Source organism: Dasypus novemcinctus, chromosome 14 (genome assembly GCF_030445035.2).
Source record: "Dasypus novemcinctus isolate mDasNov1 chromosome 14, mDasNov1.1.hap2, whole genome shotgun sequence".
Lineage (NCBI taxonomy): Eukaryota > Metazoa > Chordata > Mammalia > Cingulata > Dasypodidae > Dasypus > Dasypus novemcinctus.
The window spans coordinates 29,243,313-29,257,181 of NC_080686.1; the positions used below are offsets into that span (position 1 = coordinate 29,243,313).

At 39.1% G+C, this 13,869-nt stretch overlaps 1 protein-coding gene across 9 annotated transcripts in view; it reads left to right on the plus strand.

The window, feature by feature from the left end:
- The window catches only part of SGK3 (serum/glucocorticoid regulated kinase family member 3), a 187,971-nt gene that overhangs the window by 7,239 nt on the left and 166,863 nt on the right, over window positions 1-13,869 (plus strand). The window lies entirely within an intron of this gene.

The window sequence follows — 13,869 nt, forward strand, 5'->3', positions numbered from 1 at the left end:
TACATCTAAAATTCTAAATATCTGGTTTACAAACAAGCTTTTTGTTTTTAAGTAAGTTGAAGGAAAGGCTATCGTAGCCTGAAGGTTAGCAATCTTTGAGAAGTGATATGCCAAGATTCCAACCTCTTTCCTTCATCAGTAGAGATAGACTTGCAGAGAGAGCATGGGTCAGCCATCTATCTGTGGGAATTAGAGAAGCAGCAGCACTGGTTACAGGAATATTGGGTTACTACTGGATACTCAGAAGAGTTATGTAGAGGTGGGAGATCAGGCACAGGTAACTGATTGCATACCTATGAGCTTACCTGTACAGGTGCGTGGCTGTGGTGAGTTTTGCCCCAAGAGAATAACTACTTAAGCTGCACTGTGACTGATGGCCTATTTTTTTCATTAAAACTCTTGAAAAAGGTTTTGAAAAGATGTTTTTTTCCAACCTCCAGACAGCATGGTGCTAAAATAGATGATGACTTAAACATGAAAGTACTATACTATTTGCTTATTTGAACAAGGACTATTCAAATAGTCCAGTAACAGGGACTATTACTAAATATTTAGAAGTAAGATCTTGTTATAGTTTATTTTTGCTTTGCTGGCTTTTATTTTTGAAGTTCTAAGCATATTTAGTTAACAGATTTAGTCCATTTTTTTTCATATAATAAACTTTATTTTTAAAGGAGTTTTGGATTACAGAAAAGTTACATAAAAAATATAGGGGATTCTTGGGGAGGAGATGTAGTTTAAGTGGTTGAGCACCTGCTTCCCATGCACGTGGTCCTAGGTTCAGTCTCTAGTACCTCCTAAAAACAAAACAAACAAATGAAAAAACCAACTCCTAGTGTAGAGTAGATGTAGCTCAGTGGTTGAGCTCCTACTTCCAATGTTCAAGGTCCTGGGTTGAATTCCCAATACCTCCTAAAATATATATATGGGATTCCCATATACCCCACCTTACTCCCTCAACATTTCCCCCTATTAATAACATCTTATATTAGTGTGTACATTTGTTACAATTGATGAATAAATATTGAAGCTTTGCTACTAATCAAAGTCTGTAGTTTACATTATTGTTTACACTTTGAACCATACAGTTTTATAGGTTTTGACAGCATGTATAATGGCCTGTATCCATCATTGCAATATCATGCAGAACAATTCCACTGCCCTATGTTCTACCTATTCTTCCCTCCCCCTTCCCTCAGTACCTCTGGGAACCACTATCTTTATATCAATGTTACACGTTCTTCCATTACTGCAATAATAATAAGTCTACCTTGGTCTATGGTTGCATTCTTTGTTTGTTCATTCTTCAGTCTTGAGGACATTGGGGTGGTGATGCCTGCTCTACTTCAGATTGAGAGGGGGCTTAGATCTTTTGGGGCAGATGTAAGGAATTGTTTTACTTGCAGTTGTAGATACTCGGTGGATGTAGGATGGGTGGAGGGAGATTTTTCACTGTATTTTTTCTTATATTTTTAAAATTTTTGAACCTGTGATCATGTAAGCTATTATAAAAATATTTTAAAATTCATGTCCCTGGGTTCCCTGCCTTTAATTAAAAAACTAGATCTATATATTTCTATTGTCTCTTTTTTACATATCTTTAGAAAAGTTGTTCTTTTAAGTCTTTTTTTAAGAATGCAGGAACCGATGTGGCTTAAGCAGTTGCATGGCCACCTCCCACATGGGAGGTCCAGGGTTTGGTTCCCAGTGCCTCCTAAAGAAAAGACAGACAACGAGCAAAAAACAATGAGCAAAAAACCACAATGGAGCCATGGGTCGGGGGGGGGCCGGGGGGGGAAGGGCAGTGGGATGAAGAATACATGTATGGTCTAGTCTCAAAGGACAAGTACTATTTTGTAGGCACCAGAGTTTTGCCCTGGCTGTGTTTCCTTTCAGCACTGTGAAGTGCTTTGACCTAAAATTCATTATGAAGCCTTCCATTAGGAAATTCTGAAACTGCAAATACAGCCAAACCTTAAGTTATCATTGGCTTATTCAAAGAACCATCTAATTGAAATATTGGCAATATTTTGCCAACTGGATACGGAATTGTGTCCCAATAAAACTATTTGATAATACCAATGTAATGAGTTAGGTTTTTTTTTCCAATTTGTCTTATCATCATGGTTATAATTTGCCTATTTAAGATTATATAAGAGGTGAGCACTTTATAAAATAAATTGGTTTACCTTCGGTATTTAGATAACTCTACCTTTTCACTTGTACACATTAAGTCAGATATTTTGTTTTATTAGGATTATTGTAGTATTTATCATTTGTGACCTGTATTTTACCTTGAAGAAAGCAAAGAGAAAGGAGCTAGTATTTATTGAGTGCCTACTGTTTGTTGGGTGCTTTAGAAACATTTTATTAAATACTTACAATAACTCTATAGGGTAATGGGTGGAGCAAATTGGGGCTTTGTGGGGTTATAAAGGTTGCTTGTGTAGGGCTGTGTGGCCAACATATGGCACAGATGATTAAAACCAGGTCTCTTGCTTAACCACAAAGAACATGGTGCCATTGATAAGGGGTTGTCTTTTGTGGCTGGCTTCTTTCATTTAGTATAGTGTTTTCAAGGTTCATCCATGTTGTTGCATTTATAAGCACTTCATTTCTTTTTATCGCTAAAAATTATTCCATTGTATGGCTACACCTCATTTTATATTCATTCATCTATTGTTGGACATTTGGGTGTCTCTACTTTTTTTACTATGATGAATAATTTTGATATGATGTACAAGTTTTTATGTGGATGTGTTTTCCTTTTTTTATTAAGGAAGTATTGGGGAATGAACCCAGGACCTCGTGCATGAAAGCAGGTGCTTAACCACTGAGCTACATCACTCCACTATTTTCAGTTCTTTTGGGTGTGGAGTAGAATTGCTGAATCACTTGCTAACTCTGTTTAACTTTTTGGGGAACTACCAACCTGTTTTATACAGTGTCTGCACCATTTTACAACGCCACCAGCAGTGTATAAGGGTTCCAGTTTTCCATATACTTGACGACATTTGTTACTGTCTGACCTTTTATTTTAGCCATTCTAGTAGGTGTGATGTTTCTTCTTGATTTTGATGTGCATTTCCCTACTGACTAATGATGTTGAGCATTTGTATTTTCTTTGGAGAAATGTCTATCCAGGTCCTTTGCAAGTTTTTTTTAACTGGGTTTTATCTTTTTATTGTTGAATTATGAGAGTTGTTCTTTTATTCTGGATAGATCACTTATCAGATATATGATTTACAGAAATTTTCTCCCATTCTGTGAGTTTTCTTTTCACATACTTGATGGTGTCTATTGAAGCACAATAGTTTTAAATTTTATGAAGTCCAGTTTATCCATTTCTTTTCTTCCTTGTGCTTTTCATTTTCTATAATCTAAGAAACCATTGCCTTACTTGAGATCACAATGATTTATTTCTGTTTTCTTCTAAGAATTTTAGAGTTTATCTCTTAATTTTATAACTATGATCCATTTTGAGTTAATTTTTTTTAATGGTATGAGATAGGGGCTCAACTTCTTTTACGTTTGGATATCGAGTTTTCCCAACACCATATGTTGAAAAGACTATTCTTTCCCCCAATGAATTGTCTTAATTGACATTCATGTCAAAAATCAATTGGCCAAAAATGTAAAGGTTTATTTTTGGACTCTTTATTTTATTCCATTGATCTGTCAGTATTACACTGTATTAATTACTGTAACGTTGGAGTAAGTTTTGAAATCAGAAAATGTGAGTCTTACAATTTTGTTCTTTTTCAAGTTTGTTTTTGGGAAACGGATTTGGCTCAACTGATAGAGCATCCGCCTTCCGTATGGGAGGCTCAGTGTTCAAACCTAGGGACTCCTGACCTTTGTGGTGAGCTGGCCCATGTGCAAAGAGTTCCGTGCCATGCATGCGAGTCCCCCATGTCGAGGAGCCCCACATGCAAGGAGTATGCCCCGTGCGAAAAAAGCACAGCCGGCCCCAGAGTGGTGCTGCGCACACAGAGAGCTGACGCAAGTTGATGCAACAAAAAGAGATACAGATTCCCAGTGCCACTGACAAGAATACAAGTGGACACAAAAGAACACACAACAAATGGACACAGAGAGCAAACAATGGGGGGGGGGGAGAGAAATAAATAAAAAATAAATCTTAAAAAAAAAAGATTGTTTTCATTACTCTGGGTCCCTTAATTTTATGTTAAAATATGTCCAAAATTTATTTCTAAGTATTTAATTCTTCTTGATGCTTTTGTAAATGGAATTTTCTTAATTTCATTATCTCTTTGGCCATTGCTCTAGTATAGAAGTGCAAGTGATTTTTATATATTAATCTTGTATCCTGTAACCTTTTTTTTCTTTCAGTTTTTTTGTCTTTATTTTTTTAATGTTATATTAAAAAAATATGAGGTCCCCATATAATCCCCACCCCCCTCATCCCACTCCTCCCCCCATAACAACAACCTCCTCCATCATCATCAGACATTCATTGCACTTGGTGAATATATCTCTGAGCACCACTGCACTTCATGGTCAATGGTCCACACCATAGCCCACACTGTCCCACAGTCCACCCAGTGGGCCATGGGAGGACATACAATGTCCGGTAACTGTCCCCACAGCACCACCCAGGACAACTCCAAGTCCCGAAAACACCCCTGCATCACATCTCTTCCTCCCACTCCCTACCCCCAGTAGCCACCATGGCCACTTTCTCCACACCAATGCCTCATTTTCTTTGATTACTAATCACACTAGTTCATGAATAGAATATCAGTAAGTCCACTGTAATCCATACTCTATTTCTCCATCCGGTGGACCTTAGAATTGTTGTGTCCACTCCGCATCTTTATCAAGAGGGGGCTTAGATTCTACATGGATGCTGGATGCAGTTCTCCTGCTTTCAGTTGTAGGCACTCTTGGCTTCCTGGTGTGGTGGTTGACCTTCTTCACCTCCATGTTAGCTGAGTGTGGTAAGTCCAATAAACCAGAGTATAGGAGTTGCAAGTCTGTTGAGGCTCAGGGCCTGTCTATCTCATGGCCAGTCCAGAGATTCAGGTCCCCTGGATATACACTAAACCCCAGCACCAACTACAGATCTGGTAAAAGTAACAGGAGAGGTTTGTGAACAATGATCACATCTGAGTCCAGCTCCATTACACAGAAACACAAACTCCAAAGTAGGGCCAATTAACCTGGCTCTGAACTCCATCTGCCATGACCATAGAACCTGTGGGTCTCTGTAGCCCTCAGAAGAACCAATACCCGAGGTTGTATCTACTTTATCTGTCTCTGGGACTCTGCTGAGGTGTGCATAAGGGCTGCCCCTCTGATAACCTCCCGGCTCTTTTTGGAGACTCATAGCCATATAAATTCATTTGTCCTTTCCATTCCCCCCTTTTATTCAGGTCAAAAAGCATTTTTAATTCCTGGTATTATATGTAGACTGAGATATTCTGCTGGTCTGAGTTGACCCTTTTTTTTTTAGAAAGGTCATTTTCTAGTTACATCATCAGTTGGTACTTGGTAGTAATCCCCCGGTGCCAGGGAGGCTCATCCCCAGGAGTCATGTCCCACGCTGGGGAGAAGGCAACACTTTTACATGCTGAGTTTGGCTTCAAGACTGGCCACATTTGAGCAACTTGGAAGCTCTCAGGAGGTAACTCTTAGGCACCCTGCAGCTCTAGGCCTTGTTCTTATTTCAGGTGCACAGGCTCACAAGTATAGTCATTAGTATCAAGGGTTCATTGTTGGACCTTCCTTCTTTTTTGGTCTTTGCCATTGCACTTGGGGGATTGTTGCTGTTCCTTTAGGGAATGTGATAGAGCTCCCCTGGCTAGGAACTCAGCACTCCCTCAGTTGTTGTTTTTAATTGTAACCACTATGAAAATATCCAAACATTTTTATGTACCCTGGATTTTTGCCCTGGAGAACTCCCTGTGAACCATGTGTCCCCTGTCAATAACATCCCACACCAGTATTCCTCCCCTGCCATTGTTGAACCTCTCTGTGATCCAAAACTTCTTCAAAAGTGAAGCCCAGTATATTGTCAGTTTCCATTAATAATAAAATGGAATATAGTGATGAGTTTAAAGGTTAGATATAGAATACATATTAATTTAGAAGAATTAAGGTAAAAATAAATTGTAGTATCAAAAAATTTAAAAATGCAAAAGCTTTGTTTTAGATTTTTTGCCTTCCACCACTGCAATAAGTGTTGCCCTGTATGCAAACTAGCAAGGCAAATTTTCCATCTTTTCCTCAGTGTCTACATCCTTTCTTTTTCTTTTTTTCCCCTAATTATTAAGCTTGTCTTCACAAAAGTTTTATTTTTATTTTATTTTTTTTTAAGATTTATTTATTTTATTTATTTAATTCCCCTCCCCTCCCCTGGTTGTCTGTTTTCTGTGTCCTTTTGCTGCATCTTGTTTTCTTTTGTCCGCTTCTGTTGTCAGCGGCACGGGAAGTGTGGGTGGCGCCATTCCTGGGCAGGCTGCTCCCTCCTTTGCGCTGGGCGGCTCTCCTTATGGGTGCGCTCCTTGCGCGTGGGGCTCCCCTACGCGGGGGACACCCCTGTGTAGCAGGGCACTCCTTGCGTGCATCAGCACTGCGCTTGGGCCAGCTCCACACGGGTCAAGGAGGCCCGGGGCTTGAACCGCGGACCTCCCATGTGGTAGACGGACGCCCTAACCACTGGGCCAAAGTCCGTTTCCCCACAAAAGTTTTAGATCACAGTAATTCATATATACAATATACAGTACTCCCACATATCCAACATAAAACCCTTTTCCTTTCCACAGCAATAATCTTTTTACATATTCATACTATATTTACTGAAACTGGTGGACCGATATTGAGACAATAGCTTTCAAACAAGGTAACATATGGGTTTACATTGTGGTTTATATTTTAGACTATACAATTTTCTAAATTTTTAGTTTTCTTGTGTTTTACATTATGATTTACATTTTAGCCTATCGACCCCTATACATTTTTGGTGTAATTTAACATGTTTTATATCCATCCTTGCGTAATCTTGTGGAACACTTCTATTGCCCACATAGTTACATTGATTCCATCTATTCAATACCTCTCTCCCCCTCCCCTTAGGGCCCACAGTGACAGTCAATCTTCATTGCTTGAAGGGCCATGTTCAGAGATACTTGCAACAGTATTGAGGGCTTGACATGCTCAACTGCCCTAATGCATTGGGAGCCACCATTTCTCTTGAGAGATACAATTCCCTCTATTTGAGAACATCAGTCCTTCCCAGGATGTGGGTATACCTTCACTCTCATTATATGGGTCTCTATCCAATGATATAACCCACTACGACAAAATGAGCACTCACACACTGCCTAGAAGCCTGTTCTGCATCAGATTATCCCCTTTAAGCATCTTAAACAGGTAACCATCCTTATTATATTTTTGAAAAAGTTTTCTCAGCATTATACTCTCAACCAAATATCTGACAATCTCCTATGTTCATATGTTCACCCACACTTCCCCCAATTTCTTGGGCAATATTACCCATCCTCCCATCCCTAGCCCCCCTCAAGCCCGCAAAGCCCCACCCAAAGGTAACCCTATGCCCCTATTTTATCCCTTCCTTGTACAAATACTTACCTCCAGCTTATCATAGATTTCACCCATGTAAGTGTCACCTTACATCCTCTTTCTACCCCCCAATTTCCATTAAGCCTATCATCCAGTCTATCTCTCTGAGGCAGCTTGGTTTACTTATTTAATATAATTGAGGTCATGTAATATTTGTCCTTCAATGCCTGGGTTGCTTCACTCAACATAAGGTTCTCAAGATTCATCCATGTTATCACGTGTGTTTGTAGTGTATTCGTTCTTAAACCTGAGTAGTATGTTTTGAAATCAGGTAGTGTGATTCCTCCAATTTCATTTTTCTTTTTCAATATGTCTTTGGCTATTAGAGGCCTCTTTCCTTTCCAAATAAATTTCATAGCTAGTTTTTCTAGTTCCTTAAAGAATGCTGTGTTGATTTTTATTGGGATTGCATTGAATGTGTAGATCAATTTTGGTAGGATAGACATCTTAATAATATTTAGTCTTCCTATCCATGAACAGGGAATATTCTTCCATTTATTTAGGTCTTTGATTTCCTTGAAGAGTGTTGTGTAGTTCTCTGTGTATAAGTTTTTTACATCTTTAGTTAAATTTATTCCTAGGTATTTGATTTTTTAATTTACTATTGTAAATGGAATTTGTTTCTTGATTTCCTCCTGAGCTTGTTCATTACTGGTGTACAGAAATGCTACTGATTTTTGCGCATTGATCTTATAACCTGCGACTTTACTAAACTCATTTACGAGTTCTAGAAGCTTTGTGGTAGACTTCTCAGGGTTTTCTATGTATAGGATCATGTCATCTGCAAATAATGAAATTTTGACTTCTTCCTTTCCAATCTGAATGCCTTTTATATCTGGTTCTTGCCTCAGTGCTCAAGCAAGTACTTCTAAGACAATGTTAAATAGAAGAGGTGATAGTAGGCATCCTTGTCTTGTTCCTGATCTTAGAGGGAAAGATTTTAGGACTTCACCATTGTAAACAGTGTTGGCTGTGGGTTTTTCATATATACTCTTTATCATGTTCAGAAAATTTCCTTGTATTCCAATCTTTTGCAGTGTTTTTATCAAGAAATGGTGCTGTATTTTGCCAAATGCTTTTTCTGCATCTATAGATATAATAATGTAATTTTTTTTTCCTTCTATCTCTTTATATGGTGTATTACATTGACTGATTTTCTTATGTTGAACCATCCTTGCATACCCGGAATGAATCCCACTTGGTCATGGTGTATAATTCGTTTAATTATTCAATAACAGTGTTATTGAATACTGTTAGCAAGTATTTTGTTGAGGATTTTTGCATCTAGGTTCATTAGAGAAATTGGTCCGTAATTTTCCTTTCTTGTGGTGTCTTTGTTTGGCTTTGGTACTAGGGTAATGTTGGCATCATAGAATGAGTTAGGTAATGTTCCTTCTGTTTTGATTTTTTCAAGAGTTTCAGCAAGATTGGCATTAGTTTTTTATGGAATGTTTTATAGAATTCACCTGTGAAGCCATCTGGCCCAGGGCTCTTCTTCATTGGGAGATTTTTAATGATTGATTCTATCTCTTTACTTGTGATTGGTTTGTTGAGATCATCAATATAGGCTACTTATGTGTTTCTAGGAATTTGTCCATTTCCTCTGAATTGTCATTTTTGTTGGAATATAGTTTTTCAAAGTATCCTCTTATGATAGTCTTTATTTCTGTGGGGTCAGTGGTGATACCTCCTTTCTCATTTCTTCTTTTGTGTATTTGCATCTTCTCTCTCTCTTTTTTTTTTTTTTTGTTAGTCTAACTAAGGGTTTGTCAATTTTATTGATCTTCTCAAAGAACCAGCTCTTGGTTTTATCTTTTCAAGTGCTTTCTTATTTTCTGTTTCATTTAGTTCTGCTCTTATCTTTGTTATTTCTTTCTTCTTCCTGTGGGGTTACTTTGTTGTTGTTTTTTTACTAATCCCTCCAAATGTGCAGTTAGTTCTTCAATTTTTGCTCTTTCTTCTTTTTTGATGTACGAATTTATGGCTATAAATTTCCCTCTCAGTACTGCTTTTGCTGCATCCCATAAGTTTTGGTATGTTGTGTTATTATTTTCATTAGTTTCAAGGTAGTTATTAATTTCTTTTGAGATTTCCTCTTTGACCCACTGTTTTTCTAAGAGTGTGCTGTTTAATTTCCATATCTTGGTGTGAAATCTGGGCCTCTGGCCCTTGCAGATTTCCAGCTTCTCTCCACTGTGGTCAGAAATATTGTTTTGTATGATTTTGATCTTTCTGAATTCATTGAGCCTTTCTTTTTGGCCTAGCATATGATCTATCTTGGAGAATGATCCATGTGAATGTGAAAAAAATGTATATCCTACTGTATTTGGGGGTAATGATCTGTATATGTCTATTAGGTCCAGCTCTCCTAATATACTGTTCAAAGTTTTTGTTTCTTTATTGATTCTCTTTTGAGATGTTCTGTCCAAAGTTGACAGTGGTGTATTAAAGTCCCCCACTATAATTGTAGAGGCATCTGTTCTTTCACTTAGTTTTTACAGTGTTTGCCTCACGTATTTGGAGGCACCCTTGTTAGGAGCATAAATATTTATGATTGTTCGTTCTTCTTGAAAGATTATCCCTTTCACTAATACGTAGTATCCGTCTTTGTCTCTCACAATTGTTTTGCATTTAAAGTCTATTTTGTCTGATATTAGTATAGCTTCTCCTGCCTTTTTTTGGTTATTGTTTGCTTGTACGATTGTTTTCCAGTCATTCACTTTCAACTTCCTTGAATCCCCGTGTCTAAGATATGTTTCTTATAGACAGCCTATAGATGGGTCATATTTCCTTATCCAGTCTTCCAGTCTGAATCTTTTGACAGGTGAGTTCAGTCCATTGACATTCAATGTTATTACTTTCAAGAAATTATTTATGTTAGTCATATTTTGTTTGGATTTGTATTTGTCATATTTTGGTTTTTTTTTCCTTCTCTTTTTTTCTTTTTTGTTGCTCTACACTCTCCTCCAACTCTGCCTCTCCTGTTTTTTTCTTTCTTCCTGCAGAACTCCCTTTACTATTTCTTGAAGAGCAGGGTTCTTGTTGGCATACTCTTTTTATTTATTTATTTGTTTCTTTGTTTGTTTATTTATTTCTCTCCACTTCCCACCCCCTGCCCCAGTTGTCTCTTCTCTGTGTCTGTTTGCTGTGTGTTCTTTGACTGCTTCTGTTGTTGTCAGTGGCATGGGAATCTGTATTTCTTTCTGTTGAGTCATCTTGTTGTTTCAGCTCTCCGTGTGTTAGTCACCATTCCTGGGCAGGCTGCACTTTCTTTCGCACTGGGCAGCTCTCCTTACGGGGTGCACTCTTTGTGCATGGGGCTCCCCTACGTGGGAGACACCCCTGCGTGGCATGGCACTCCTTGTGCGCATCAGCACTGCACACGGGCCAGCTCCACATGAGTCAAGGAGGCCTGGGGTTTGAACTGCACACCTCCCATGTGGTAGGCAGATGCCCTAACCACTGGGCCAAGTCCACTTCCCTAGGCATACTCTTTTAATTTCTGTTTATCTGTGAATATTTTGAACTCTCCATCATTTTTGAATGCTAGCTTAGCTGGGTAGAGTATTCTTGGTTGGAAATTCTTTTCTTTTAGTACCTTTACTATATCGTACCACTGCCTTCTTGCCTCCATGGTTTCAGATGAGAAGTCAGCATTTAATCTTATGGAGCCTCCCTTGTATGTGATGGTTCTCTTTTCTCTTGCTGCTTTTAGAATTTTCTTTGTCTTGAGCATTGGATAATTTGACAAGCATATGTCTTGGGGTAGGCCTGTTGGGTTTATGGTGTTTGGGGTGCATTGTCCTTCCTGGACATGTGCATCCATCTCCCTCAGTAGATTTGTGAAGTTTTCAGCCTTTATTTCCTCCAACACCCCTTCTGTCCCCTTTCCCTTCTCTTCTCCTTCTGGGATGCCTATAATGCGTATGTGTGTGTGTTTTGCATTGTCATTCAGGTCCCTAAGTCCCAGTTGGATTTTTCCTATCTTTTTATAGATCACTTCTACTATCTGTTCGATGTCAGATGTACTGTCTTCCGCGTCACTAATTCTCTCCTCTGCCTCTTTTAATCTGCTGCTATTTGCTGAGAGTGTATTTTTGATTTCTTGAACTGTGGTGTTCATCACCATCATATCTGTAATCTTTTTGTGTATGACTCAATTTCTTCTGTATTCTCTCCAAGTATTTTCTTAATATTGTTAATCTCTTCCTTTACTTCATTAAGTTGGTCTCTAATATATGTTTTGAGATCTTTAATTACTTGTCCGATGTTCTGTTCCTCTTCCTGGTTTTTAGTTTGTTCATTGGATTCGACCATGTTTTCCTGATTATTGGTTTGGTTTGTAGTTTTTTGTTGCTGTCTGGCCATCATTTTATCTTGATGGGTTTAATCTGTTCCTTAGCTTCTTTGTCTATTCTTGGGGATTAATTAGTTGCTGTTCGTGTGTAAGTGTTATGTCTTCTCTTTGTCACTTTGTTATTCTTACTCTGTTTTCTTGTTGCTGGCTAAGTTCACTTTGAAGGATAATATTAGGGCCAGGGAAAGCAAAATGAGTAAGAAAAGAAAATGTATAAAGTAGTACTGGTAATAAATGTTAACAGAACAACAATGTTCAATCTAGGAGAATGGATATTAGACTCATGTAAATTGTGTAGAGTTATAGCAGTAAGTAGAGTACCTATAATGAGACAGTCAACTGAATATGGGGAGGAATATAGTATGAATTAAAAGGCCAGTGTTTTCATGAGAGAGGGAAAGAGAAAAGAAAGACAATAATATCAAGAGTGGGTAAAAGACAGAAAACAGAACAAAGGTATTAGAAACAAAAAGTCAGACAATTTGGGGGCCAAATAAAGGGAGGTAGAATGTAAGAGAAAGAGTAATTGATGAAGGATAGATAGGGGAAAGGGGATAGTGTAGGTGGCCAAAATCAATATACATAGAAAAGAGGAAATGGAAGATGAGGAAACACAGCAAATGTGAAGCGCTCCCTGCAGCACCTATTATAGAAAGAAAATAAAATAAAAAAGAGGAAAAAGAGGAAAAAGAAAAAAAAAAAAAAAGAGAGAAGGGGGGGGCCAAAGAAAAGGGGAGGGTGGAACAAGCAAGAAAAAGAAAAAAACTAAATAAATGAAAAAGGACCTTGGGGGATAAAACGGGAGAAAAGACCAGGAGACAACGCAATAATAGTAACCACGACAAAAAATAAAGAACCAACGTTTCAAGGTAGGAATCCTCTTTGCAGTTAAATAAAACGCTTAGGGCTCTGACATTCCCCCTCTCTCCCTTCCTCACTTCTCTCTCTCCCAGGGCAGCAGAAAAACTGCCTGAGAGGTCCAGTAGGAGATTCAAGAGGGGCCTTGTTGAACCAAGTCAACACAGAAGACTATGACTCTTTATTTCCAGCATGAGAGCACCTACACCTCACCAGAAACCCCAAATAAGCTATTGGAAGTGTTATGGACCAACGATATTGACCAGACTCAGACTCGGAATAAAGTTCCAATTGAGAACTTTATTAGCCCTGCGGCAACTGCCCCATCCTACGCAGAGGAGAGAACTGCCCAGGGTCGTGGGGGGCAGTTTGCTTATATAGGCCTTCAGGTTCAGGGCCGGGGGTGGGGCAATAGCTCAGCAAGTAAGCACATACAGAAGCAGGTGTTTGCAGTTAATTAAGTGCTGGGAATTCTATCAGGGGAGACAAGCGGTTGGAGAGTTCTTGTTGTTTACAAGGGTCTGCGTCAGGTTGGTCTTTTGGCAGGGGCTGACGAGACTTTCTACAGGAGGAGGCTCTGAGATAAGGTTTTACAGTCGAGCAAGCGTGTTACAGAAGTGAGATATAGGCGGTGAGATAGAGGCGGTTAGGGGGCTGTGGAATTTTCCTCTCGGGTGGGGTTGTTACAGGCTCCTACTTCTCCACAGAAGCTTGGATAGCACCTCCTACTGTCCCTCCCCCTTAGGCGTGCTAGGGGAGGTCTAACTGATTTTTTTTAAAGATTTATTTTCTTTCTTTCTTTCTCCCCCCCGGCACTTGTCTGTTTTCTGTGTTTATTTGCTGCGTCGTCTTTGTCCGCTTCTGTAGTTGTCAGCGGCACGGGAATCTGTGTTTCTTTTTGCTGCGTCATCCCGCCGCGTCAGCTCTCCGTGTGTGCGGCGCCATTCCCGGGCAGGCTGCATTTTCTTTCGCACTGGGTGACTTTCCTTACGGGGAGCACTCCTTGCGTGTGGGGCTCCCCTACATGGGGGGCACCCCTGCGTGGAATG